The 27760-nt window shown below is 40.0% G+C and overlaps 1 long non-coding RNA gene across 1 annotated transcript; it reads right to left on the reverse strand.

Moving 5' to 3' along the window:
* On the reverse strand, positions 1-27736 carry LOC145524702 (uncharacterized). Its single transcript, XR_014067770.1, has 3 exons — positions 27645-27736; positions 26435-26507; positions 1-911 (listed from the first exon to the last, which is right to left on the reverse strand). It is a non-coding gene; the product is annotated as an uncharacterized LOC145524702 (long non-coding RNA).
* Between the last annotated feature and the right edge of the window lie 24 nt (positions 27737-27760).

Consider the following 27760-nt stretch of genomic DNA (forward strand, 5'->3'; position numbering starts at 1 on the left):
TTTTGATATGTTCAGTTTTAATACTTTTTTATAATTATACAAATACAATTATACAATTGTACAATTGGCCAGTTTCCCAAAGCAGCGACATTATCTCTATACAAATTGAGTGGTTCTTGAATAAAACAATGAATCATCAAAAAAAAAACCCAACAACTCGTAGACATGCTGCCTTCCCATGAAGTATTACATTGAATATTCCTGTTTGAAAAGAAAACAGCTTACAGTATTGCTGAGTTCATTTTAATTCAAAGTAGCCATACATAAGGGGAAATGATGGCAATGTTTCAGAGTACAGTTTCAAAGAAGAGTATTCAAACTATTTTAGATCATACTTCTAAAAGAAAGATACAGTTTCTGGTGACCTTTTATATGTATTCGTATCCCTTCTGTTCCTCTTTTGTAACACTTTAGGCCAGATATATAATTCAAAGCAAGAAAAAGAAAACTATTTTGATACGTAGGAATTTGTTACTTTTAAAAATTGTACACAGAACACATGTGCATGAGTTAAAAGAACACAAGAGAAATAAAGAAGAAATACAGAAATCTGAGACATGAAAAAAAATTCCATTCTGCAAATCAAAATAAAAAGAGATTTTCCTTACAGAGAGATGCTATTCCAATTTATTACGAGTTCTTTTGATTAGGAACACAGCCCAAGACTTTCTGCAACTATTACTTAAGAAGTTAAACTCAGTCTCACTGAGTACAGGATGGATCATATTATCTTACCAGTCACAGGCAGGTGACTAAATGTATGTGGATATGGTACCATGATGGTGTGGGGTTACAGTCAATAAATTGTTAACTAGCCATTTAATAACAACAGCAGTGGGTATCACCATTTCAATGTTCAGCTGGGAGACCCCCATCTCCTTCTTGTGACTTTCAATGAAGGTTTCTTCCTGCTTCAAAAAAGAACACAAAACTATTTGAGATGTAGTATAAAAAGGCAGTGTTACATTTTGCCCTATATTTTTATAAAGATGTCTATAGAATGAACATTGACTGTGTTTTAGACACTTAAAGAACCATGTGGAAGGCCACAGAAGGATTTATTTTAAAGCTTTTTAGAAAAGGATCTACTGTTCACATGCCCACATTTTTATGTCCGAACTCTGTTGCAGAAAGATGGGCCAAAGCATGTTGGGTACTATCCATGTTATACATGGCTTCCAACCACTGCTGCTTGTTTTGATTTCCATTGTTATTTTTCTATGTAGATGTCACTTCAGTTATCACTTTCTTTCCACTTGTGGTTCAGACAGTAAGGAATCTGCTTGCCATGCAGGAGATCCGGGTTTGATCCCTGAGTTGGGAAGATCCCCTGGAGAAGGGAATGGGAACCCACCCCAGTATTCTTTGCCTGGAGAATCCCATGGACAGAGGAGCCTAGCTGGCTAGAGTCCATGGGGTCACAAAGAGTCAGACATGACTGAGAGACTAACACTTTCACTTTCCCTTCTTTCCACTTCACCTTTACCGTGGCTGGGTAGACATCTCTGGATGGTATAAATGATAGCTCCAGAAAATTCTTTCAGCAAGTATTCTATTAGCTTTATATTTGACTGACACCTCACCAGCTCAGCACAACCCAAGAGCCTTCATTGTGGGACTCGTGAGGCTTGCATTTTGGTTACAGCTGAGCATGTCTGAATTCCAGCTCTGGAACCGGGTCTGCTGTGTTGCTGAAGGACCCACAGCTTTCCTGCCCAAACCAAGTCCCCTTTACTCACCACACCCTCTGTCCCCTTCTCTTGGTTTTCAAAGTAGAATTAGCCTGAAACATTAGCATCACTATACAAACCCATGAGGCCCTGGGCACAATTACCAAACTGGAAAGGAACCCACATTTCAGTTGGAAGTCATGGCTACCTTTATTCTAGAAGTTTCATTTCTGGTGGATTCCTCAGCTGATCCTTCCCTGCACCCTGCCTTCAACATCCCTGAGGATATGATGCTGGAGCAGGAGGACTTGTGTTGGAGGATGGCTTCCAAGATTTAAAAATAGGTTCAGAAATACAGTGTGAAGTAGTCTAGGAGTATGGATTGGGGATATATAGTATCACTGCAGGGGGGGAGTCATGTACTCAGGGAAGGAGAACAGGAGAGCAGTCAGCATCACCGTGTGCTTCATCCAGTGCAGCTGTGTGGGTGCAGGAGCAGCAGAGTTGGATTTGTGTGTCCAGCTGTTTGCAACACTATGGCCTGGCCTGTAGCCCACCAGGTTTCTCTGTCCACGGGATTCTACTGGCAAGAACAGTGGACTAAGTTCCCATTTCTTCCTCCGGGGGATCTTCCTGACCCAGGGATCGAACCCGTGTCTCTTATGTCTCCTGCATTGGCAGGCGGGTTCTTTATCACTAGGGCTACCTGGGAAACCCCAGAGTTGGATTTAACTTGGCCGTGTGTGGATAATCACAGCAACACCTCCTCCGCCATCCCTTCCCACCCCTCATCCCCTCACAGAAATCTCAGCTATCTCCTTGGTAATGGAGAGGAATATCGTTCAGAGATCTTGTTGATTCTATCTCAGCTTTCGATATTTCTCCCAATGACGTCTTGCAAAAGTTTTGTTTTGTCATTCACTTTTTCTCTTCACATCCCATAATTCTTGTGGGTTTTTTTCCCCTGTTTTCAATACTATGCAATATAGTTGTATCCTGACTAACCAATTTTCCAAAAGGGATGAGGACAACTGGGGGAGAAGTATAGTTAAGACTCTAAAAATATGCCAATAACATTAAATATCATTTATTAAGCGCTTGGTATGTCCTAGGCATTTGACATACACTTCCAATTCTTTCAACAAATCCTCCATTTTAAAGGAATGGAAACTTAGAAAGCAAAATGAGTCACCCAGCTGATTGATGCTTGAGTTAGATCCAAACCCTGGCCTGCCTGCTCTGTGGTGCTGACTCTGGCTACTCCACTCTAACCTTTATTTGCCAAGGCAAATTAAGCTTGTGTTGCCTCCGTTCCATCTGCACATATTCAAATGTTGCTGAGTGGCGCTTGCCTACATATCTTCAATTCAAGGTGCTGTTTCTAACCTTTCTTTCCAGATGCCAGAGACAAAAATTCTAGTTTTCACATTCCAAACCGAACTCATTCCTAAACGCTGAACTTTTACTGGTGTCCTCTTCCCCAATTTTAAATCTCTGGATACATTCAGCTATATTTACTATACCTTAGCACTGTTGATATTTAGGGCCAGGTAATTTTTGTCTTGTTGGGACCTGTCCTGTGCATAATAGGTTGTTTAGCAGCAACCCTGACCTCTACCCACTGGATGCCAGAAGCATCCTCTTCCTAACTGTGATGATCAAAAATGTCTCCAGACATTGCCAAAGGTGCTATGGAGTTCAAAACTATCCCTGGTGGAGAACCACTAGATTATAAGTAAATGAAGTTGTTCAGTTGTGAGCGACTCTTTGCAATCCATGGACTGTAGCCTACCAGGCTCCTCTGTCCATGGAATTTTCCAGGCAAGAGTACTGGAGTGGGTTGCCATTTCCTTCTCCATGGGATCTTTCCGACCTGGGGATTGAACCTAGGTCTTCTGCATTGTAGGCAGATGCTTTACCCAGTGAGCCACCAGGAAAGCCTAATCAGAAGTAAAGATTAAATAAAATATAGTAAATTCATTTTTCTTTTTTAAAAAATAATATTAAAAATTTTATATTGCCACTTTGTCCATAACAATTACAGATAAGTTTCCTTTGTATTTTTTGGCTTTACAATAGGTTTTTGTTTTTTATAAAAAGATGAGCTCTTCTCAGATTTTACCTTCTTTATAATTTTCTAACAACTCCTTGCCTCGACATCTTCTTCCAAAGCTGAATTATTTGCAATAGTCCCTATGTTCTCATTACTTTGAAAATAAACAAAAAAAACTGTAATAGTATTTATCACATTTTATCATAATGCTTTAAAAAATCCACACATATAGTAGCCTTGGCTATAAGACTATCGACACTTTGGGGATGGAGACCATATAATATTCATTTCTGCACCACCAGCATTTACAAAAATCCTAAGTATGTGCTTAACTTGTGCTTTTAAATCACATTACAAGGCTTTCCACTTGTTGGCTCTTTTAATTGCCTGTGCCTACAGAATGCCCAGGCTTCCCTGCTAGCTGCTGGTAAAGAATCTACCTGCAATGCATGAGACCCCGATTTGATTCCTGGATTCAGAAAGATCCACTGGAGAAAGGATAGGCTACCCACTCCAGTATTCATGCCTGGTGGCTCAGATGATAAAGAATCTGCCTGCAGTGCAGGAGACCTGAGATGGATCCCTGGGCTGGGACGATCCCCTGGAGGAAGACATGGCAACCCACTCTAGTATTCTTGCCTGGAGAATCCTCATGGACAAAGGAACCTGGCAGACTACAGTCCAAAAGAGTTGGACACAACTGAGGGACAAAGCCAAAAGCTAACAGAGTTTTGCCAAGAGAATGCACTGGTCATAGCAAACAACCTCTTCCAACAACACAAAAGAAAACTCTACACATGGACATCACCAGATGGTCAATATAGAAATCAGATTGATTATATTCTTTGTGGCCAAAGATGGAGAAGCACTATACAGTCAGCAACAAACAAGACAGGGAGATGACTGTGGCTCAGATCATGAACTCCTTATTGCCAAATTCAGACTTAAATTGAAGAAAGTAGGGAAAACCACTAGACCATTCAGGTATGACCTAAATAAAATCCCTTATGATTATACAGTGGAAGTGATGAATAGATTCAAAGGATTAGATCTGATAGAGTGCCTGAAGAACTATGGACAGAGGTTCATGACACTGTATAGGAGGCAGTGATCAAGACCATCCCCAAGAAAAAGAAATGAAAAAGGGCAAAATGGTTGTCTGAGGAGGCCTTACAAATAGCTGAGAAAATATGAGAAGCTAAAGGCAGAGGAGAAAGGGAAAGATATATCCATTTGAATGCAGAGTTCCAAAGAATAGCAAGGAGAAATAAAAAGCCTTCCTCAATGATCAATGCAAAGAAATAGAGGAAAACAATAGAGTGAGAAAGACTAGAGACCTCTTCAAGAAAATTAGAGATACCAAGGGAACATTTCATGCAAAGATGGGCACAATAAAGGACAGAAACAGTATGGACCTAACAGAAGCAGAAGATATTAAGAGGTGGCAAGCATACACAGAAGAACTATACAAAAAAGATCTTCATGATCCAGATAACGACGATGGTGTGATCACTCACCTAGAGTCAGACACCCTGGAATGCAAAGTCAAGTGGGCCTTAGGAAGCATCATTACAAAAAAAGCTAGTGGAAGTGATGGAATTCCAGTTGTTATTTCAAATCCTAAAAGATGATGCTGTGAAAGTACTGCACTCAATATGCCAGCAAATTTAGAAAACTTAGCAGTAGCCAAGGACTGGAAAAGGTCAGTTTGCATTCCAATCCCAAAGAAGGGTAATGCCAAAGAATGTTCAAACTACCGCACAATTGCACTCATCTCACACGCTAGCAAAGTAATGCTCAAAATTCTCCAAGCCAGGCTTCAACAGTACGTGAACCGCGAACTTTCAGATGTTCAAGCTGGATTTAAAAAAGCCAGAGGAACCAGAGATCAAATTGCCAACATCCCTTGGATCATCGAAAAAGCAAGAGAATTCCAGAAAAGCATCTATTTCTGCTTTATTGACTATGCCAAAGCCTTTGACTGTGTAGACCACAGCAAACTGTGGAAAATTCTTCAAGATATGGGAATACCAGACCATCTGATCTGACTCCTGAGAAATCTGTATGCAGGTCAAGAAGGAACAGTTAGAACCAGACTTGGAACAACAGAATGGTTCCAAATTGGGAAAGGAGTACGTCAAGGCTGTACATTTGTCACCCTGCTTATTTAACTTATATGCAGAGTACATCCTGCAAAATGCTGGACTGGATGAAGCACAAGCTGGAATCAAGACTACCAGGAGAAATATCAATAACCTCAGCTATGCAGATGAAACCACTCTTATGGCAGAAAGTAAAGAGGAACTGAAGAGCCTCTTAACGAAAGTGAAAGCTGAGAATGAAAAAGCCGGCTTAAAGCTCAACATTCAGAAAACTAAGATCATGGCATCCGGTCCCATCACTTCATGGCAAATAGATAGGGAAACAATGGAAACAGTGACAGACTTCATTTTCTTGGGCTCCAAAATCACTGCATATGGTGACTGCAGCCATGAAATTAAAAGATGCTTGCTCCTTGGGAGAAAAGCTATGACCAACCTAGACAGCATCTTAAAGAGACATTATTTTGCCAGCAAAGGTCCATCTAGTCAAAGCTATGGTTTTTCCAGTAGTCATGTATGGATGTGAAAGTTGGACTATAAAGAAAGCTGAGCACTGAAGAATTGATGGTCTTGAACTGTGGTGTTGGAGAAGACTCTTGAGAGTCCCTTGGACTGCAAGGAGGTCCAGCCAGTCCATCCTAAAGGAAATCAGTCCTAAATGTTCACTGGAAGGGTTGATGCTGAAGCTAAAAATCCAATACTTTGGCTACCTGGCACAAAGAACTGACTCAATTGGTAATGACCCTGATGCTGGGCAAAATTGAAGGCAGGAGGAGAAGGGGACGACAGAGGATGAGATGGTTGGATGGCATCACCGACTCAAGGAGCTGGTGATGGACAAGGAAGCCTGGCATGCTGCAGTCCATGGGGTTGCAGAGAGTCAGACAGGACTGAGCGACTGAACTAAACTGACTGAACTGACAACTAAGCACAGCACAGCCCCAAATGCTCATTATGGCTTGTGATCTTTTATTACAGCCCTGCCATCTAGTGGCCAATTACTCAAACTGTAGGTACAATATCGAGGATGAAACTAAGCTAATATGCCATGTTTCTCAAACACAAAATTTTAAAGCTACATTCAGTATCACAAGATAAAGGTACTACCTAACCACTTTCATTCATATGCAAATCTATTTTCAACTACTGAAATATTCCGACTTTAACTCTGCTTGAGTGGAATTAACTCACATGTATAAGGTTTTTGAAAGTTATAAGGTTTTAGTTATAAGGTTTATAAGTTATAAAGTTATAAGGTTTTTGATAGTTGCTTAGTCATGTCCAATAAGGTGCTTCGCTCCAATATATAGCATTTTTATTTTAGAACAAGGAATATTTAACATCCATATTGCCCACCTTTCATATTAAATAATGTCCTTTTCCAACCAAGCTCAAGCTTTGCTATTTTTTTCCTTAGAGACTTCTTTCCCTAACGAGTGTAAGCCATTCGACAAAATGGGTACCAGGACACCAAACTCAGCTACATAGCCAGATCTCAGGAAAAGCTCCACAGCTATGATGATTCATCATCTGATTGGAACCAAAGCTGTTCCACAATTTGGATTGAAATAAGCAGTTTTTACCCTGGAGGAGGGCATGGCAACACACTCCAACTTTTAATCAGTACATTACTAGTGTGGTTATAGGACTGACTGAATTGATCCATCAATTCAACCAAGTAGGTTAGAAAATTAATCTAAATATTAAAAACATTAATATTGAAGAAGCATTTGCATCACTAACTCATTGGCTCCACCAATTATATGTTTTCAAATGTCTCATTCATACATTATTCTCCTGTTATAATTAGAATAATACAGTTAACTAATAATACAGATTGGATGGGGGGACAATAGAATGGAAAAAAGATGAGAGATAAGGGTTGGCAATTCAGTTTCAACTTTATGATTTAGCATTTGAGAGAGCAGAAATATATTTATGAGTTATGAAGTGCATCTGCCTTAGCAGGGAGGCATAACCAAATGTCTCTAAAATATGCTGAATTGTTCTGTCACTTATCTCTTCTGCTGAGATCATTAACATGTGTTGAAGCCAAACATAGCAGATGTATAAACTCTCAGATATTTCTCATTCTTCCTAATATTAGCTCCCGATACATCATTGATTTGCAAGATGAATATTTAATTTTAGTACTACAAACTTACCAGTGGCATGACTCCATTTCTTTATTCTCAGATATTTTAAATATCTGAAGAAATTAAAAATATTGTTTAGACCAACTACTCATCGCACATGTGAAAAGACTTGAGGTTTTGAGAGGCTTGTCGCCTTGTCCAAGGTAATGGAACTAATTGTGGCAGATGATTCTAGAGCTCTCAGCTCCTGACAGATTAGCAGTCCTGAGGCCACACTGCAAATTAATGCCTGAGGCTAACACACCACTGAGAGTATTACCAGATGCAGGCATGCATGCTAAGTCACTTTAGTTGTGTCTGATTCTGTGCGACCCTATGGACCGCCAGGCTCCTCTGTCCATGGGATTCTACAGGCAAGAGCATGGGAGTGGGTTGCCATGCCCTCCTCCAGGGGATCTTCCTGACCCAGGGATCAAACACTTGCCTCTTAAGTCTCCTGCATTGACTGTCAAGTTCTTTACCACTATCGCCACCTGGGAAGCCCCATTACGAAATGAGCCTCTCACTGATAATCCCATCATCTTCACCTCCCCAGGTATTCAATACTTCACCAATCTGCGGGAGGCCCACCCTAACTGGTTCTTTTTCTCACAAATTCTATTTGTCTTCTCACTTACCTCTCTTCTTACACAAACCCTTCCAGTGTTTTCTGTGACCCCAACCTGTGACCAGCTGTTCCCCTTTCTTCAAATATTCCCCTCGTCTCTTTGCTTTACTTAAAATCTACCTGGGTCCTGAGCAAACATCAGGGCCAGGAGTTGAGGTAGGAATCACACTTCCTCATTCACTAGCCTTCTGTTCCCAAAGTCTTCTATTCCATTTGGTTTCTGACCTTTATCCTTGGTGATTTCAATAAGTGGATGACCCATCAAAAAGCCCCAGCTTTTCAATTTCTTGATTTCCATAATCCACTTTCATTTACCTTTTCCCCCTTCAGTCACTTGTTTTATGGTCACACCCAGGATCTTTACATCTTTTTAAAAATATGAACCTTTTCAAGTAGAAAGATCTAACCTCCTCCTGCATAGCTGTGCAGTTTACTGATACAAGTACTTCCACACAACCACATGGTTCTTCAATGGCGTGGAGGCATTTGATTCCTTTATCCCACCACTTTCTCGTTATCCATCAATCCCCTCTCATCACTTTCTATCTTCTTCAGCACAGATTCTATTATCATCGGCATAGTGCTCCTTTGCAAATACTTTCTACTCCCAGTTCCTTCTTTCTCTCAATTGAGCTCACCCTATAAAACCCCAATCCATATGTGAATACATCTTGCTTCAGGGTTTTTTGCACCTAAACAGGAAAAAATTAGTAGTCAAAGGAATCACACAGATGACTCGTCTTGTTTTAAATTCATAATCTCAGGCCACAGTTTGAATCTTGAGACGACCCAGAAATCTTGTTACATTTCTCTAATAAGTCAGTTTTTCTGCTCCCTGGGATGATGGTAGTGATATGGATCCTTTCTCTTCAATCATCTACCCGATCTTTTCCACCTTTCTCTCCTAGCAGGTGTCCCTGTTCATATTTTATTGAGAAGATGGAACAAAGCAAAAAGATGCAAATCAGAAAAGGCTACAGACTATATTATTCTAACTATATGATCTTCTGATCAAAAGACAAAACTATGGAGATAGTAAAAAGATCAGTGGTTTCCAGGGGTTTGGTTTGAGGAAGGGATGAGCAGGATGAACACAGAGGATTTTCAGGGCAGTGAAACTATTCCATACCATAATGATGGATACACGTCATTATACATTTTTCCAAGTCCGTAGAATATACAATACCCAAAGTGCATGGTGATATAAACTATGGGCTTTGGATGACTATGATGTGTCAATGTAGGTTCATCAACTGTAACATATGTAACTCTGTTGGGAGATGTGGATAATGGAGGATGTTAGGCATGTGTTGCGGAGAAGGCAATGGCATCCCACTCCAGTACTCTTGCCTGGAGAATCCCATGGACTGAGGAGCCTGGTAGGCTACAGTCCATGGGGTCGCTAAGAGTCGGACACGACAGAGCGACTTCACTTTCACTTTTCCCTTTCATGCACTGGAGAAGGAAATGGCAACCCACTCCAGTATTCTTGCCTGGAGAATCCCAGGGACAGTGGAGCCTGGTGGGCTGCTGTCTATGGGGTCGCACAGAGTCGGAGACGACTGAAGCGACTTAGCAGCAGCAGCAGCAGCAGGCATGTGTTGAGGGTAGAAGGTATATGGGAAATCTCTGTACTTTCCCTTCAATTTTGCTGTGAACCTAAAATGGCTCTAGAAACAGTCTTAATTTTAAGAGTCTGTATTTAAAGGGTAGTTGAAACTATCATTAATTCATAAACAGAAGATTACATTAATTCATAAACAGAGAAATTAAAATGAACTAAATCTAGATATATCAAAACAGGTAAATCTCAAATACATAATCTTCAGCAAAAGAAAGCTGCAGAGATTCTGTATATGTGAGTTTTAAAACAAAGTAACATACACTGCATGCAGACACACAAATGTAGAAAAGTATATTAATGATAAAACAACTTCAGAATACGAGAAAAGAGAGGGAAAGAATAGGAGTGGTGCATTAGCTTGATCTGCTATGTTATATTTCTTTAAAAAAAAAATGCTTCCAGTAAAAGATGCCAAAAGAGAGGGTATAAACTGAAAACGTGGGGAATGTTATAAAAAGGAAAATTAAACAGAGAAGTAGGTCCTAGACATCAAGAAAGGAAGGAGGTATATTTTCAAACAAAGGATATAAAACACAGCATCTAATTTTTGCAGACAAGTAGAATGAGGATTAAGAAGCTCTGCCTATTATCAGTCATAATTTTTGAAGAAAGTTTCAGGAGAATAATGGGGGTACAAGCCAGATGGTGGGAGGTGGAGGAGAGACTTGGCACTGAAGAAGTGGAGGCAGTGAGAGCAAATTGCTCATTCAGGAGAGTTGGCAGTGATGAAGAAAGGGGTAGAGAAAGACATACAGTAGTTGGAATGAGAAATTTTTGTCTGATGCTTCAGTTTTGGGCCAGGTGGGTTCTCAAATAACTCAACCATTTTGCAAAACATTAAGTCTTTATATTATCAAAAATAAAGGACAGAAACAAATACCTTTTTTCTTAAGGAAATATCTGCAAACTATCTTATTTGTTAATATAGCATAACATAACACTAGGATCTTGGTTCAATTGACAAATAAAATGAATAACAGAGTTGGAAAAATTGAGAAAATAAGATCTGTGAGATCTAGAATTTCCTGGGTGTGATGCTAACTCAGATAGATCTCCACAAAGTGGGCTTCTTGATATTGTTATCCAGTTGGGATCTGTCCTTCAGCCTTTCAAACTTAGAAATATAATCTCATCAATGTGAATATAATTAGCAGTCTCAGGAAGCTGATTCTACAAAAGCAGCTCATCAGATCAAGTTGATTTGGGATGCGAGAAAAAAAAGACTTAATTTCTTTAAATTTTCATCAGAAATGTACTTATACAAATAAGAAATGGCATTAAATTATTCTATTCCTATAGCTTTTCCTAATTTTAAAAGTGCCCCTTCTCTAATAATTTCCTTCGGGTAATTTTCTAAAAGAGGAAATATTGTTAGAGAACATGCTGAAAGATCTCTATACTGTTAAATTAACCAGTTCTACTCTAGATTAGGGGAGGGCAATGGCACCCCACTCCAGTACTCTTGCCTGGAAAATCCCATGGATGGAGGAGCCTGGTAGGCTACAGTCCATGGGGTCGCTAAGGGTCGGACACGACTGAGCGACTTCACTTTCACTTTTCCCTTTCATGCACTGGAAAAGGAAATGGCAACCCACTCCAGTATTCTTGCCTGGAGAATCCCAGGGATGGCAGAGCCTGGTGGGCTGCCGCCTATGGGGTCGCACAGAGTCGGAGATGACTGAAGCGACTTAGCAGCAGCAGCAGCAGCACTCTAGATTATCTGTCCAAATGTGTATGTTATTACATTTTTGGGTAATAAATCTGAAAAATTAAAAAAAAAAACTCGTCAGAGACTACTGTTTAAGCCACTTTACCTATTTATATGTATGCCAGCATTTACTATCACAGCTTCTAAATTATGATGTATCTCAGTAAGGTCTAAAACAGCCCATGCCATCTTGGCTTGTTACTGAAGATTGCAAAAGTATTACCTTGTTGTAACATAAGCCCTGCTCTGATTCAGGAAACCCTGATAAGAATACTAGTTCAATCTTTAAAAGAAACTTTTTAAAAAAGACTATAGAAAATATCAGTTGTTTGTATGGAATATTCCTTAGTGTAATATCTTTAAAATGAAACCAATTCTCCATGGAAATAAACTAGTGAGTCTTTCATATAATTCTATTTAAAAAAAAAAAAAAAGTTCTGATGGCTCACTTAAAGGAGTAACATTAAACTACTTACTCCTGTGTATGTGGTGAGTTTTAAACCATTTTCTCAGATATAAAAAGGTATAGTTCTTTTGGACCTACACCAAAATGTTTATTTTGCACACTTCATTCTATTCAACGTGTAGCTTTGACTTGCAATGGTCCTGGGCAATGCTTTTTGTCCAGAAAGTTTGTAAGCATGGGCCTCTGGAAAAAATAATTATATTCTGAGCCATAAACTTTTAGGATTTCTCTCTGAAAGGATAGCAATTATAAATGTCAGATATCTGTAAACCTTTATTTCCAAATTGAGGTTCATGGTTATATTTTAAAAACATCAAGCAAACTCAGAAGGAAAAAGACATTCTAATAGTATTTTAGATATGATAGCTACTATATATAGGGGCTATGATTGAGCTCAATATAACTAAATTTATAAACTACTTGGGTATCTTAATATTGGAGCTTTGTTGCATCCTAAAGAAGAGTGTATACTTGTTGGCTTCTTCCACAGCATCCATTTCCCCTATTTTTCCCCTTGGACCTCATTTTCAACAGAACACCCCCATCCCCAGTACGAAGCAGCTGTGTGGTTTGAGAGGGTAGATCCCACCCTCGTGTTAAGTCCAGCAAAGCATCTTGCACCTGATCACAGTGGCTGGTTCAAGGATGGGCATGTATCACATTTTGACCAATGAAATATGAGACTTATTAAGTCCTCCAAGGAAGTTTCCTTGCTCTTCTGCAGGAGCTTCAGGGACTTGTAGACAATGTGAGAAGAGTGTCAGGCCCTATAACGTTACCATAATGAGATCTAGGGTATAAATGAGTCCAGCACCCAGAGGAGGACAGAGCTCCAAGAATCAAAATGAAGTTGGTGTTCATTTTGGCAACATGAACCTATAAATCAAGATTCCCACAAAGCCTAAAGTTAGAAGAGTCTGTGGACAATTCAGTTACATTAATTGATATACATCTTTGCTTGGGCTGGTTGGGCTTTGCTCTCATTCACAGTGAGCTAGAAATCTGCCTCCCTCAGCCTTCCCAAAAGAGAGATGGATGAGTGTTATGGAAGCCCAAGTCCCTGACCTAGGGTGAGGACAAAACTACATGGTGTCAACTCACACACTAACATTCCCTATGGGTCAGACTGAAACTACCCTCGGTGAGACCTCACCTGTGAACTCATCCCTGCTTGGTCTCCCTCCCTTCCCCTCTTGCTTCTTTCGCTTCCTTACTGGTTTCACTTGGAAACACGTCCTTAGTACATCACTGACATACAAATAAATTCTTGCTTCAGGCTGTGTTTCTGGGGACCCTGTCCTAAGACACTCTTCTAAACAGAAAGATCTATAGATTGCCATACTCAGAGGGGTAATATGATAGGGATAGTGTTGCAAAAAGGTGGGTAAACTGCCACCATCCCAACATGATTTGAGGAAGGCTTTAGTTTAAGGATTTGACTGCAGCTAGTACTGGAAATGCTTACATGAATGACTTATCTGCAAACTTTGGGGCCTTACAAATTAACCATTCCACATCCAATTATCCCAGGAAAGAGGCATGGGTAGCTCAAATCTTGTGCTCCATGACCAAAATCACCAAGCTGAGTGTAGCCCAGGCTTCTGGATGCCATGACTAGATCACTATGGTGCTGGGACAAGGGAGGGCTCCTGGGGCACAGTCAGATAACGGGGTCATCCTTGTGCTTCATTGGTTGCTGCATCATGGATTCTGACTGAAATGTCAGGCAGCAGCCTGATTAAGGGACCAGAGATTGGTGTTTCAATTTTAAGTAACAACCCACTTTAAACTAACTTAGGTAGCAGCAGTGATTGCTCACCCAGGGATATCTGAAGAGGCTTGCACAGACAGGTGTGGGGTGGGGCAGAAGACTCATCTCATCCTTTGCATCACGTGAAAAAAAGATGGTCAGGTGAAATCAGATGATGACTAGGACTGTGGTTAGGATATGGCTATCCTCAAACTGGAAAATTCTTAGAGATGGGAATGCCAGACCACCTTACCTGCCTCCTGAGAAATCAGTATGTAGGTCAAGAAGCAACAGTTAGAAATGGACATGGAACAATGGACTGGTTCCAAATTGGGAAAGGAATATGTCAAGGCTGTATATTGTCACCTTGCTTATTTAACTTATATGCAGAGTACATCCTGCAAAATGCCAGGCTGGATGAAGCACAAGCTGGAATCAAGATTACAGGGAGAAATATCAATAACGTCAGATATGCAGATGACACCACCCTGACGGCAGAAAGCAAAGAGGAACTAAAGAGCCTCTTGATGAAAGTGAAAGAGGAGAGTGAAAAAGCTAGCTTAAAACTCAACATTCAATAAACAAAGATCATGGCATCTGGTCCATTAAGTTCATGGCAAATAGATGGGGAAACAATAGAAACAGTGACAGAATTTATTTTCTTGGGCTCCAAAATCACTGCAGATGGTGACTGCAGCCATAAAATTAAAAGACACTGGCTCCTTGGAAGAAGAGCTATGACCAACCTAGACAGCATATTAAAAAGCAGAGGCATTACTTTGCCAACAAAGTTCCATCTAGTCAAAGCTATGGTTTTTCCAGTAGTCATGTATGGATACGAGACTTGGATTATAAAAAAGCTGAGTGCGGAAGAATTGATGCTTTTGAACTGTGGTGTTGGCGAAGACTCTTGAGAGTCCCTTGGACTGCAAGGATATCCAACCAGTCAATCCTAAAGGAATAGTCCTGAATATTCATTGGAAGGACTGATACTGAAGCTCTAGCACTTTGGCCAACTGATGAGAAGAACTGACTCACTGGAAAATACCCTGATGCTGGGAAAGATTGAAGGCAGGAGGAGAAGGGATCAACGGAGAATGAAATAGTTGGATGACATCCCTGACTTGATGGACGTGAGTCTGAACAAGCTCTGCGAATTAGTGATGGACAGGGAGGCCTGGCGTGCTGCAGTCCTTGGGGTTGCAGTCCTTGGGGTCGCAAAGAGTCAGACACAACTGAATGACTGAACTGAACTGATCCTAAAACTCAGATAAGATATAGGCCTTGTTGAAAGGAAGAAGTATTCACGATCTCTAGCTTAGTCTGCGTTGCCCCAAAGGTAGACCCTGAGGCAAGGATTCAAGTGCAGTTAGTTTATTCAGGGGAAGCCAGTAAGGGAGTGAGAAGCATTTACAAGGAAGGAAGGCTGGCAGTGAAAAGTGCACTATACGCGGGCTACGACATTGAGTGACTGGAGATAACCCATCTAAGTATCCCACCTGGTTGATGACTGGCATCTACAAACCCTTCTTGACAGTCACTGACTGAAGACTACTTTCATTAATTCTCCATTTCCAACCTGCCACACGTACGCAAAAAAAAAAAAAGCCCTCAGAGAAGCACATATCAACAACTCCAAGTGACCGGAGCACACTGAAACACTTTTGAAAGAATTAAAAATGGTTGTTATTATATACTACCTTCCTAGAAGTTGAGCTGAACAGGGCATACAATTAGCCCAGGTTAAAAAAAAAAAAAAGTGACCGAGGCCTCACATTCACAGCACATCCAGAAAAGATGTGTATGGATTTGCAGAGCTCATGATGGATTAACTTTCCAGCGGTTTTCATGGAATGCATGGTAACATTTTTTTTTTTAAGTGCCAATAAAGTCAGTTGATGGGTTTGATAAGTATGGATTTTGCCATAAACTTTAAGTTAAATCTGCAACTCCAAGGTTTGAAAGAATAGATCTTTTAAAGCATATAAACAAAATACAATGTGACAGGAATTATGTTCTTTATAATTAATAAATTTATAATGTAAAAACTTAGGATTTTAAAGTAAGTTTGTATAATGAGGTTTTGGGTTACATTTTTTTTTTTTTAAGAGTTTGAAGATCATTGTAGCCCACTGCTAACACAACACTTCCAGAAGATTTCTGGATTCAGAATTCCTTGTCGCCAACTTGAAATTAGAAACCAACTTGAGCTGATTCAAGTAGGAAAGGAAGTAACTGAAGGATATGCAGCAGCTCACATAATTGTGGGACAGGCTGGAGGACAAGATCCAGAAGTTACATAATCACGTAGCATGTCCCAAACACAGCAAAGCTGGGTTAGTACCCTGTGGACAGCACTGCAAAACAATACAGACTCGGGCTTGCACATCAAAATACTGCTGGTGTGACCGCATGCCCTGGATGCTACCAGGAACATCAACGGCATGGCTCCTTTATGAACTTGCTCTTGCTGAAGGTATATGACCACAAGAGGGTGTTCTAAGGTCAGGTAGTCATAAACCTGAGTCTAGGTCTCTCTTGCTTTAAGAAACAGTAAAAAAAAAAAAAAAAAAAAAAAAAGTACTGATATAATGAGCTATATGTCCCACTCAAACTCACAAAGTAGGAAATTCTCAAGAAATAAGAGAGCTCTGCTGTTGAACGGCTGGAAAACAAAGATAAATACCCCTTACAAATGGTTGTTTTTCATTTGAATTACTACCTTCTGTTTTCTAGAACAACTGTCTGCTTAGAATTTCTTTTAATCCACTGTGCTATGACATGTCTGTGGTTTTTAATTCAGTTTCTGATGCATGTTAAAAAGCAGATCATTATTTTCTACCATTATTTTTATGCATGAAAAAATCCCATTACAGGAGTTATTATCACATGGGGTAATGACTTGGAAAACGTTTCTCTGATTCCAGAGTGACAATTTAACAATAGGAAGAAAGGGAGAGAGGGAGGAGACACCACAGACATTCTTCTGAAGTCTTATATCTGAGTTTTGGTTTGTTCGTTATTCTGAATTGTTAAATTCAGAAAAATGGAGGGACCATATCTCAAAGCTGGTCAAAATGGGCATTATAGTCATGTCTGAGGCTGACCAGGATGATGAATTAGCTTACTTCCCTGGTGGGAGAATGAGTGTGACAACTTTGTAGAGGACAATTTGGTAATATTGATATAAATAGTAATATGGATATTTAGAAATCTCATTTGCTGAAATTAGAGAACAGAGGTCTGCAAATTTTCTGTTAAGAGCCAGATACTCATTAGTTTGTGGACCATATGGTTTCTGTCACAACTACCCATTGTCATCCAATAGCAGCCAGCATACATAACACATAAACTAGCAAGTGTGACTGTGTTCCAATAAAACTTTCTAAAAAAATTTGGTCTGTGGGCTGGTTAGAGATGTTTAACATTAACAATGCAGATGCCTACTACTGAAGAAAAATAAATGTACCAGAGGCATTTATTACTGAATAAAATCTTTAAAATTGTTGAATTTGCCTCTTTGTAATAGTCCTCAACAAGAATCTGAAGGAAAACTCACAGTGCCCACATCTGGGCCAGTAACTTCATACGACCTCTTCTTTACATCACAATCTTTATTTTGTCATTCTGTTGGGCATATCCCTGGGACAACAGTATTAAAATTGCAGTGCAGTGCTTGACAACTTAGGTTCAAAGACCGGCTTTGTCATTTACTAACAAAATGACTTTGAAGAAGATAAAATCCAGAATAGAAGCCAGCAGAACCACAAACACGTCCACAAGTGAGATGGAGGCTGAGAAGAATACAATTAGTAATTCATCAGGACTTAAGATTTCAGTAAAGGTTGAACACATACCACTCCTCCTTGCCCTGGCAGTGGAGCCTAAAACTTATAACACCAGCATAATGACTAAGAAACACATACGAAGTAAATGGCAATCTAGGTTGAAGAAACCAATGCTTACACCTAAAAATTCTGGGAAGAGGTTTAGAATTTAGAAGGACTTTGTCCCTCAGAGAAAGATGGTCATGAGCAATAGTACTTAGACTGTTTATAAAGGGTCAAATATGCTCTAATTCTCCTTCTATCTGATAGTACAATTGCTTTTCTCAGTGAGTTTCTTTAGTCAAAATCCACAAAGATAATAAATTAAGTGGTTGTGCATTTCCATTAATTTTTTATTGCTGCCGTAACAAATTATCTCAAATTTCATGGTTTCAACAAGAAAACTTTATCACTTTACATAGTGTAAGGTCAGAAGTCTGGTATGAGTCCGACTGGACTAAAATCCAAGGTGTTGGCAGAATGTCTTTCCTTTCTAGAGACTCTAAAGGAGAATGCATTTCCTGTTCACTTGTTTTTTTTGGCAGAATCGGGTATGTTTCTCTTCCTGGGACCAAGATACTTGTTTTCCTCCTGGCTGAACACTAAGGGCTGTTCTCAGCAAGAAACCAGCACAGTCTTTGGCTCCCGGCCGCCTCCTTCTTCTCCAACTTCAAAGCCACCAGCCGCAGAACCAGATCTCATGTAGGACTCTCAGACCCACTCTCTTGCCTCCCTCTTCCAGTTTTAAGGATTCAAGTGATTAGAGTCAGGCCCACTCAGATATTCAGAATATTCTCTGCACCGAACATCCTTAACAGTAACTACATTAGCAAAACCCATTTTTGCCATATAAGGTAATAATCACAAGTTCAGGACATCCCTAGCTTGGGGGTTGGGGGGTGGTGCATTATTCTGCCTACCACAATACATATCCTATCTGCTTCTCCTATTCTTCCTAGTGAGACTGATATCTAAAGAATGTTGAGCTTCCTTTGTTTATTCTTGGATATCAATTCCTTCTGATCTTTGAAAAAGTCTACCTTACAAGGGCACACAATGATATAACCATGAAAGCGCTGATCATCTGTAGATACAGACTCAAATTTGTCTTGTGAGTAAAAGTTACTTTATTTCTAATTACTATAAAGAGTACTGAACTAGAATCAAGAAGGCCTTCACTGTTGGCTCTGCTATGTGACCCTCAGAGACTCTCTCAGCTTCTCTGGGACTCAGTTTCCTATCTACCAAAAGAGAGAAGTGAACCTGGAAATTCCTAGATTTCCTTCTAGCTCTTAAAGTCTAAATCCATGGTTTGGGGGCGGAGGGGGGGAAGGCAGCAGAGGTGGGAGAGGAACTATATTTTAGGTAAAAAAATCAAACAACTACAGCAAAACTTATAAAATGAAAAATTTTCCAGAAAAACATCTTGCAGAAAAACCCAAATGAACTTTTTGACCAACTCAATAGTAAGGTAAAGCTTTGACTTTTTTTTTTTTTTTTAACTCCATACAAATTTTAATGTAATTTCAGGCATTTGCCTTCCATTAGTGGCTCAAGACACTAATGGTTTTGTCAAGACAATTCTTATATGCTTCATGCTACCACTCCATTTCCAAGAGCTCTCCCTGGTGGCTCAGAGGGTAAAGAATCTGCCTACAGTGTGGGAGACCCAGGTTCAATCCCTGGGTTGGGAAGATCCCCTGGAGAAGAGAATGGCAATCCACTCCAGTATTCTTGCCTACAGAATTCCATGGACAGAGGAACCTGGCGGGCTACAGTCCGTGGGGTCCCAAAGAGTTGGACACAACTCAGCAACTACACTTTCTTTCTTTCACCACTCCATTTATCTTTCTATACTTTCTCACATTATTCATACCTCATATGCTAACCTCAGTATATCAATAAATTAGCTTTGATCTGTCTCACAACATTACATCTGCAACAAGTCTAAATCAACCTATTCTTTCAGGGTGGATTATACCACCAGATGCAAGTTTAGGTTGAAGATTGTAGAGAAATAAGTCAAGTAATTTCTGCCATCAACATCATTTTCCAAGTCTATCATGCTAAAATCACAGTGAAAAGATAGGATAATTTTATTTGTACTGCAATCCAAGCTGCTAAAGACAGTTATCTTTAAAAGACAAGCAAAAATTACAAAAAGGTAAGCACTCAGCTTAAAAGAATGTTCCTTAATCTGCTTTGCAATAGTGATTACACAAAAATAGTAATTTACACACGCAAACACACAAAGGATGTTGAAAAGGCACAAGTCTGGGTGCTCCATTTGGATTAGTTGCACTCTTTACTTTCTATATAAATCAAGTTGCCCCAAGTTGTATGAATCAAGCACCCTCTCAGGTCAAAGTAAGAGGAGGCATAAGACCAACTTGCCTGGTGGCTCAGTGGTAAAGAATCTGCCTGCAATACAGAACATGTGGGTTCGATCCCTGGGTCGGGAAGATCCCCTAGAGAAGGAAATGGCAACCCATTCCAGTATTTTTGCTTGGAAAATTCCATGGACAGAGGAGCATGGCAGGCTATGGTCCAAAGAATCAGACATGACTAAAGCGACTGAGCACACAGCCCCAGCCACAGGAGATAAGCAAAATAAAGGCAGGTTAACCAAAGTCAAGGGGGACAGAGGATGAGACGGTTGGATGGCATCACTGACTCGATGGACATGGGTTTGGGTAAACTCCAGGAGTTGGTGATGGACAGGGAGGCCTGGCGTGCTGCGATTTATGGGGTCGCAAAGAGTCGGACACGACTGTGTGACTGAACTGAACTGAACTGAACCAAAGTCAAAGACCAGATATGCAGTGGAATAGTGGTAGTCTGCTGTGTTAGAACACTGTTTTGTGTGGTATAAATCAGCTCACATGTGATTGTTAAATAAGGGAGTAATGTTAGAATAGTGCAGAAAGCAGGTTGGTATGTAGGTAATTTTTCCTAGCACTTTAATGTCCTGTGCTACCAAGAACCAACAGCTAAAAGTCACATGGCTGACTGATGGATTACTCCTGGCCTGGAAGAATATGGTACCCAAATGACACCTTTTCACTCTGTGGCATCCCGCTGTCCCCTCAGCTTAGCTCAGCCACGTACCCCATTTTGATAGTGCTTCTTTTGCATTTCTCCTAGATCTGCACAAAAGCAACAACAGACAACGGGTCAGAGCCATCTGCCTCTGGCATCTTTAATTTTGTGCAGTCTGCAACTTTTGAGGGCGATGCTCTTCTGCCCTTGCTTCCATCATTTAGCAGTGTCTCTCTTCCATAAACTGTCATTTGTCAAGACACCTCTAATTTTTTTAAAGGTACAGCTCTATAAGTTACTATAGCATCTCTTTGCATGCGTGCTCAGTCGCTTCAGTCGTGTCTGACTCTTTGCAACCCAACTGACCATAGACTGCTGGGCTCCTCTGTCCATGGGATTCTCTTGGCAAGAACATTGGAGTGGGTTGCCATGCCCTCCTCCAGGGGATCTTCCCAACCCAGGGATGAACTCACTGTCTCTTGCATCTCCTGCATTGGCAGATGGGTTCTTTACCACTAGCGCCACCTGGGAAGCCCTAGCATTTCTTTACTTGTCAGGAATTTCACATATCATGTCCTTTTAAATGTGTTCTTCTCATTTGGACTGTTATTGTCTCTGTTAATGCTGTCTACTGGTTCTCAAACTTCGCTTCCTGTTACCATCAGTTTTGGGCCTTTTAGAATCCTGATGCCTAGGCTCTCCCCTCATACCATTTAATTTAGAATGTCTGGGGGTGGGAGCCAGGGCATTAGTAGTTTTCAAATATTCCCCATGTGTTTTCAATGAGCAGCAAAGTTTGAGAACCACTGCTCTAGTTCAGTTGTTCAGGGTTTGAGTGGTCTTTCCCAGACCCATTTTTTCCTTAATGTCTGTTATTTTAAGTGAGCTATTTTTTTCTTTTTTGAACTTGAGGATTTTCAGGAATGTACATGTCACACTATAGCCAAAATGTTTTATTTTACCATTTCAAATTTCCAAAATAGAAATAATTTAAATAATTCATAAAAGTATCTTTAAGTATTTATTAATATGCATTATTGAAGATCCTCTGGAGAAGGAAATGGCAACCCACTCCAGTATTCTTGCCTGGAAAACCCCATGAACTGAGGAGCCTGGGAGTCTATAGTCCATGGGGTCGCAGAGTCGGACACAACTTAGTGACTGAACAACAAACAGTAATCTATAAATGACACAGTGGGCCTCCTGAAACAGACTGGCTCTCCAGATCTTTGGGATAAAGTGCATATGCCACAGCTGGTGTACCCGGCGTGTTCAGTGACCTCACCACTGGCTGGTGCCCAGTGTGTGTCACACCTACACAGTTCGACAACTTGGCCCCCCTCTATTTACAAACAGCCCTGTCTTTTCCTGGGTCTCCCCACTCTTGCCATTCTTCCAATTCACCAACACTATCATTATGCTGCTCTTGATTTGCTGGCTGCCTCTCCGCCTGTCTTAACCATTATCTTTGAATCACATGTTTTCTGCCTTTCTACTCCTGCTGCTACAAATCCGAAACTCACATCTGGGGTCTGGCTAGTCTTCTAACCCTCACTTTCTACCTCCACTAAATAACTCAAGTCAGGTTAATTTTCCTAAAGTGCATCTGTACTTTTCCTCAAGCTACAACTTAAGTCTTGGCTTTTTCATAAAATGGTCCAAGATTCTAACACATATCCACCTTCCTCTTCCTGAATCAATTAAAATGCATACTGCTCAATTTGTCCAATCAGAAAAAAAGAGACAGTGAGCAAAATACTTTAGTAGTACAAGCCCTGGGACTGAGTAAAAGGTTACTTGTGATATAATCTATGTCCATGAGCAATAAGAACTGACATTAATAGAGTGCTTATTACTCCCAGGTTTCCAAGAATTACTTTAAGTCCTCCAACAATTTGATGAAGTAAGTACCATCATTTCTCCATTTTACAGATAAGAAAGCTGAGGTAAGAAGGTTAAGTAATCCACTCAGAGCCTCACTGGATCCAAATTCAAACAGGCTAGCTCCTGAGGTAGTGTTCTTAATCAAAACCCTATACTGCTTCTCAAGTAGCAAGTTAGTTAAATTTAATTCTTCCCAAATCTTAAAAAATGGCATAAAAATGCCTGCTTTAATACCTAAAAGGAAAAAACCCATAATATATGAAAAACACTTTGTAATTTACACTATTAAATGAACTAGGGTTTTCACATCAATTATCTTTCTTTATAATTTGGGATATTTATTATTTTTCCATACACTAATTATTTCATGCTTATAGTTAAAGCTCTGTACCTATTCAGGAATTTCTTTGTAAGGAGAAATCAGGATTTATTTATGTCCTTTTCTGCCTTGGAAAATCCTAGGAAGATCTACTTAATATGCATTGCTAATTGGTTGACAGTTTTGGAACTTGTAGGATACAAATTGATATAAATAAAAGCTACATCATATTAGATTAAAAGTAATATTTTAATTTTCTATTATTTCCTATGAACCATTAAAATTCAGTTTCCTCAGAATCTACCATGAGTCTGATTCTTTGGGTTAATGAAAGAGAACAGGATACAAAGGGAAATGAGTTATGTCCTGCCTCTCAAGGGAATTAACCAGAGAGAGACTGACTTTATATACTTTGGTTTCTACTAATGGAAAGTAACTTCAGGAAAGTCAGATATCTAGCGAACTCCTTTCTAATCTTTCCCATTTCTTTTCTGCCCTATTCTTGATAAATCTTGATTGCAGTTCTAGATACATGTAGTTGGATTACTAGTGAGAGACAGATTCATGAATGGGTTGGGAGAGAAAAAAGATTGAGCCAATCTTACCTGAACTAAATATAAAAGAAAAAGCTTTCTGCTCAAAGTTTGAACTCAGAACTAATGGACGAAAATGAGTGCTCTTAGTAAAATAAAAAGCATTCCAGCATACTTCAACGTTTTAACAGTGACAGAGTTTCATTCAAATGAGTAGCACTTTGAGATATTTTATTTAAGTTCAAAATTTCATTGTGCCCCTTGGTAAAGAAACCACCTGCCAATACAGGAGACGTAAAAGACATAGGTTTGACCCCTGGGTCAGGAGGATCCCCTGGAGAAGGGCATGGCAACACACTCCAGTATCCTTGCCTGGGGAATCCCATGGACAGGGAGTCAGATACAACTTGCCGACTGAACCTGTAGTTTAGGTATGTAGTTTATGATGAAATTAGTTCTGTAAGTTACTATACAATGTTAATAAACATTTTCACATATAAACACACTCTAAGAGATGAAACACTACATGGGTTATCCATTTTAAATACTTAGTATAATTTGCTGCTGTTGTTCAGTCGTTCAGTCCTGTACGACCCCATGGACTGCAGCATGCCAGGCTTCCCTGGCCTTCACTATCTCCAGGAGTTTGCTCAAACTTAGCACAATACTTCTTAAAAATTCCTTACTAATGATACCACATTTATCACTAGATAGTACTTTGGTTTTCTTTTAGTTCAGTATCTAACATCTGCACATCATGATAGCTTCATTTTTCTTTTAATTTACGGAAGATATTGCACTTGCATTTACCACCACTACCACCACCATCCCCTCAAACAAACAAACAAACAAACAAACAAAAACCTGGGACATGCACCACCTAATTCCTGACTATATGTGGTTTCAAACAAGTCAAAGTAAGTTTCAGTATATAAAATACTAAACATTTGGGAATGATCTGTAGGTAATTTTGTGAGTATGCTGTAATGAAAACAGATGCTTTTCAGAAGAAAACTGCTGACATTTCAAGAATTTTTAAACCTTCAATTCTTCAGTTAAGAAACAGCACACCTGTAAAAATGACTATACTACCAAATGCAATCTACAGATTCAATGTGATCCCTATCAAATTACCAATGGCATTTTTCACAGAACTACAACAAAAAATTTCACAATTCATATGGAAACACAAAAGACCCTGAATAGTCAAAGTAGTCTTGAGAAAAAAGAATGGAGCTGGAGGAATCAACCTTCCTGACTTCAGATTATACTACAAAGCTACAGTCATCAAGACAGTATGGTACTGGCACAAAAACATACAGACCAGTGGAACAAGACAGAAAGCCCAGAAATAAACCCATGCACCTATGCGTACCTTATTTTTGACAAAGGAGGCAAGACTATACAATGGTGCAAAGCAGTCTCTTCAATAAATGGTGCTGGGAAAACTGGACAACTACATGTAATAGAATGAAATTACACTTCCTAACACCATACACAAAGATAAACTCAAAATGGATTAAAGACCTAAATGTAAGACCAGAAAATATAAACCTCTTAAGAGGAAAACATAGGCAGAACACTCAATGACATAAATCAAAGCAAGATCCTCTATGACCAACCTCCTAGAGTAATGGAAATAAAAACAAAAGTAACAAGTGGGACCTGATTTAACTTAAAAGCTTTTGCACAGCAAAGGAAACTATAAGCAAGGTGAAAAGACAACCCTCAGAATGGGAGAAAATAATAGCAAATGAAACAAATGACAAAGGATTAATTTCCAAATATACAAGCAGCTCATACAACTCATTACCAGAAAAACAATCAATCCAATCATAAAGACTAAACATACATTTCTCCAAAGAAGACATACAGATGGCTAACAAACACGTGAAAAGATGCCCAACACTACTCATTATTAGAGAAATGCAAGTCAAAACTACAATGAGATATCACCTCACACTGGTCAGAATAGCCATCATCAAAAAGTCTACAAACAATAAGTGCTGGAGAGGGTGTGGAGAAAAGGGAACACTTTTGCACTGTTGGTGGGAATGTAAATTGATACACCCACTATGGAAGATGGTACAGAGATTCCTTAAAAAACTAGGAATCAAACCACCATATGACCCAGCAATCCCACTCCTAGGCATATACCCCGAAGAAACCAAAATTGAAAAAGACACATGTATCCCATTGGTCACTGCAGCACTATTTACAATAGCTAGAACATGGAAGCAACCTAGATGTCCATTGACAGATGAATGGGTAAAGTTGTGGTACATATACATTACGGAATATTACTCAGCCATAAAAAGGAACACATTTGAGTCAGTTCTAATGAGGTGGATGAACCTAGACCCTATTACACAGAGTGAAGTAAGAAAAAGATACATATTGCATACTAATGCATATATACGGAATCTAGAAACAAGGTCCTGAAGAATTTATTTGCAGGGCAGGAATGGAAGGAAACGGCAACCCACTCCAGCACTCTTGCCTGGAAAATCCCATGGATGGAGGAGTGTGGTAGACTACAGTCCATGGGGTCGCAAAGAGTCGGACACGACTGAGCGACTTCACTTCATACTTTCTTTATAATGGAAAAACAGACATAGAGAATAGACTTATGGACATGGGGAGAGGGGAGGAGAGGGTGAGATGTATGAAGAGAGTAACATGTAAACTCACATTACCATATTTAAAATAGACAGCCAACAGGAATTTGCTGTATGTCTCAGGAAACTCAAACATGCGCTCTGTATCAACCTAGAGGGGTGGGATGGTGAGGGAGATGGGAGGGAGGAAAAAAAAGAAACAGCACCCTTAACTGACATCTTAAGGCAATTTTGTACAAAGGAAAAATAACTCTGGTATTTTGTACATGGATTTTATTTTTTTCTAACTTCAAGTCCTTTGAATCTAGAGTACTACAGTAAAATAAATATGTTTTGTAGTAACACACATAAATATCCAAAATGATAAATGGGGTAGAATCTAAGGAAACTGAGGCCCAGATGAGCTGATGTCACTTGCGCAAGGATACACAATTTCATTAGCACAGCAGGACTAGAAGCCAGTCTGCTGCTTATTTAGCAAGCTCTTCCAGAATCGGTCCTTTCCAGGAATAAGCAGCGGACCACCAAGCCTTTTAAAAGTAACTGATTTTACAACCTGAGGAGAGGGAGACTTTGTGGTGTGGTAAAAGACTGTTTCCTAACGGAGACTCACACTCTACCATTTGGATTCAGTCCCTGGTAACTCAGACGGTCAAGCGTCTGCCTACAATGCGGGAAACCCGGGTTCGATCTCTGGGTCCGGAAGATCCTCTGGCGAAGGAAACGGCAATCCGTTCCAGAACTCTTGCCTGGAAAATCCCATGGACGGAGGAGCGTGGTAGGCTACAGTCCATGGGGTCGCAAAGACTCGGACACGACCGCGCGACAAAATAAATGAATGACAACGCCGCCGCGATGCAGCATTTAAAATTTTTTTTAACAACAAAAACATTTGTATTGGGGTATAGCCCATTACCAATGATTAACAACGTTTAAGAGTTGCAAGTGAACACGATGCAGCACTTTTAGAAGCAAATGCAAACTGCGAACATGCTTTTAGCTACTGACTTCTCCAGATATGTATACCATACGGTTACAAAGTGTGGAACTTTGTCCGGGGTCGTTTAGCTTCTAAAAGGTTAATTTTCGGCCTCTGTAGCACAAAATTAGGGATTCCAAATCCTGGCGTCTACACTGCATACCAGAACAGCACTCATCTCTCGACTTCACTTGTGACAAAAACACCTTATTCGGTTTTCTTCTGCCTTCCCCATCTTCTCTCGACATTTCCCCTTAGTAACTTCTGCCACTAAAGCCTTCCATTCCGCTATGAAGCGCGCTAGCCCACCTTCTCCCCAACTTCAGGGAGCTTGTTTCTTTCTTCCACCGCCCGCTCTCTTCAGTTCTCTCCGGCTTCCAATACCACCCGCAAGAAACTGCAGAAACATACCGCGCATGCGCATT

The sequence above is a fragment of the Giraffa tippelskirchi genome, chromosome 10, assembly GCF_054371585.1.
Source record: "Giraffa tippelskirchi isolate mGirTip1 chromosome 10, T2T-mGirTip1v1.2.pri, whole genome shotgun sequence".
Classification (NCBI taxonomy): Eukaryota; Metazoa; Chordata; class Mammalia; order Artiodactyla; family Giraffidae; genus Giraffa; species Giraffa tippelskirchi.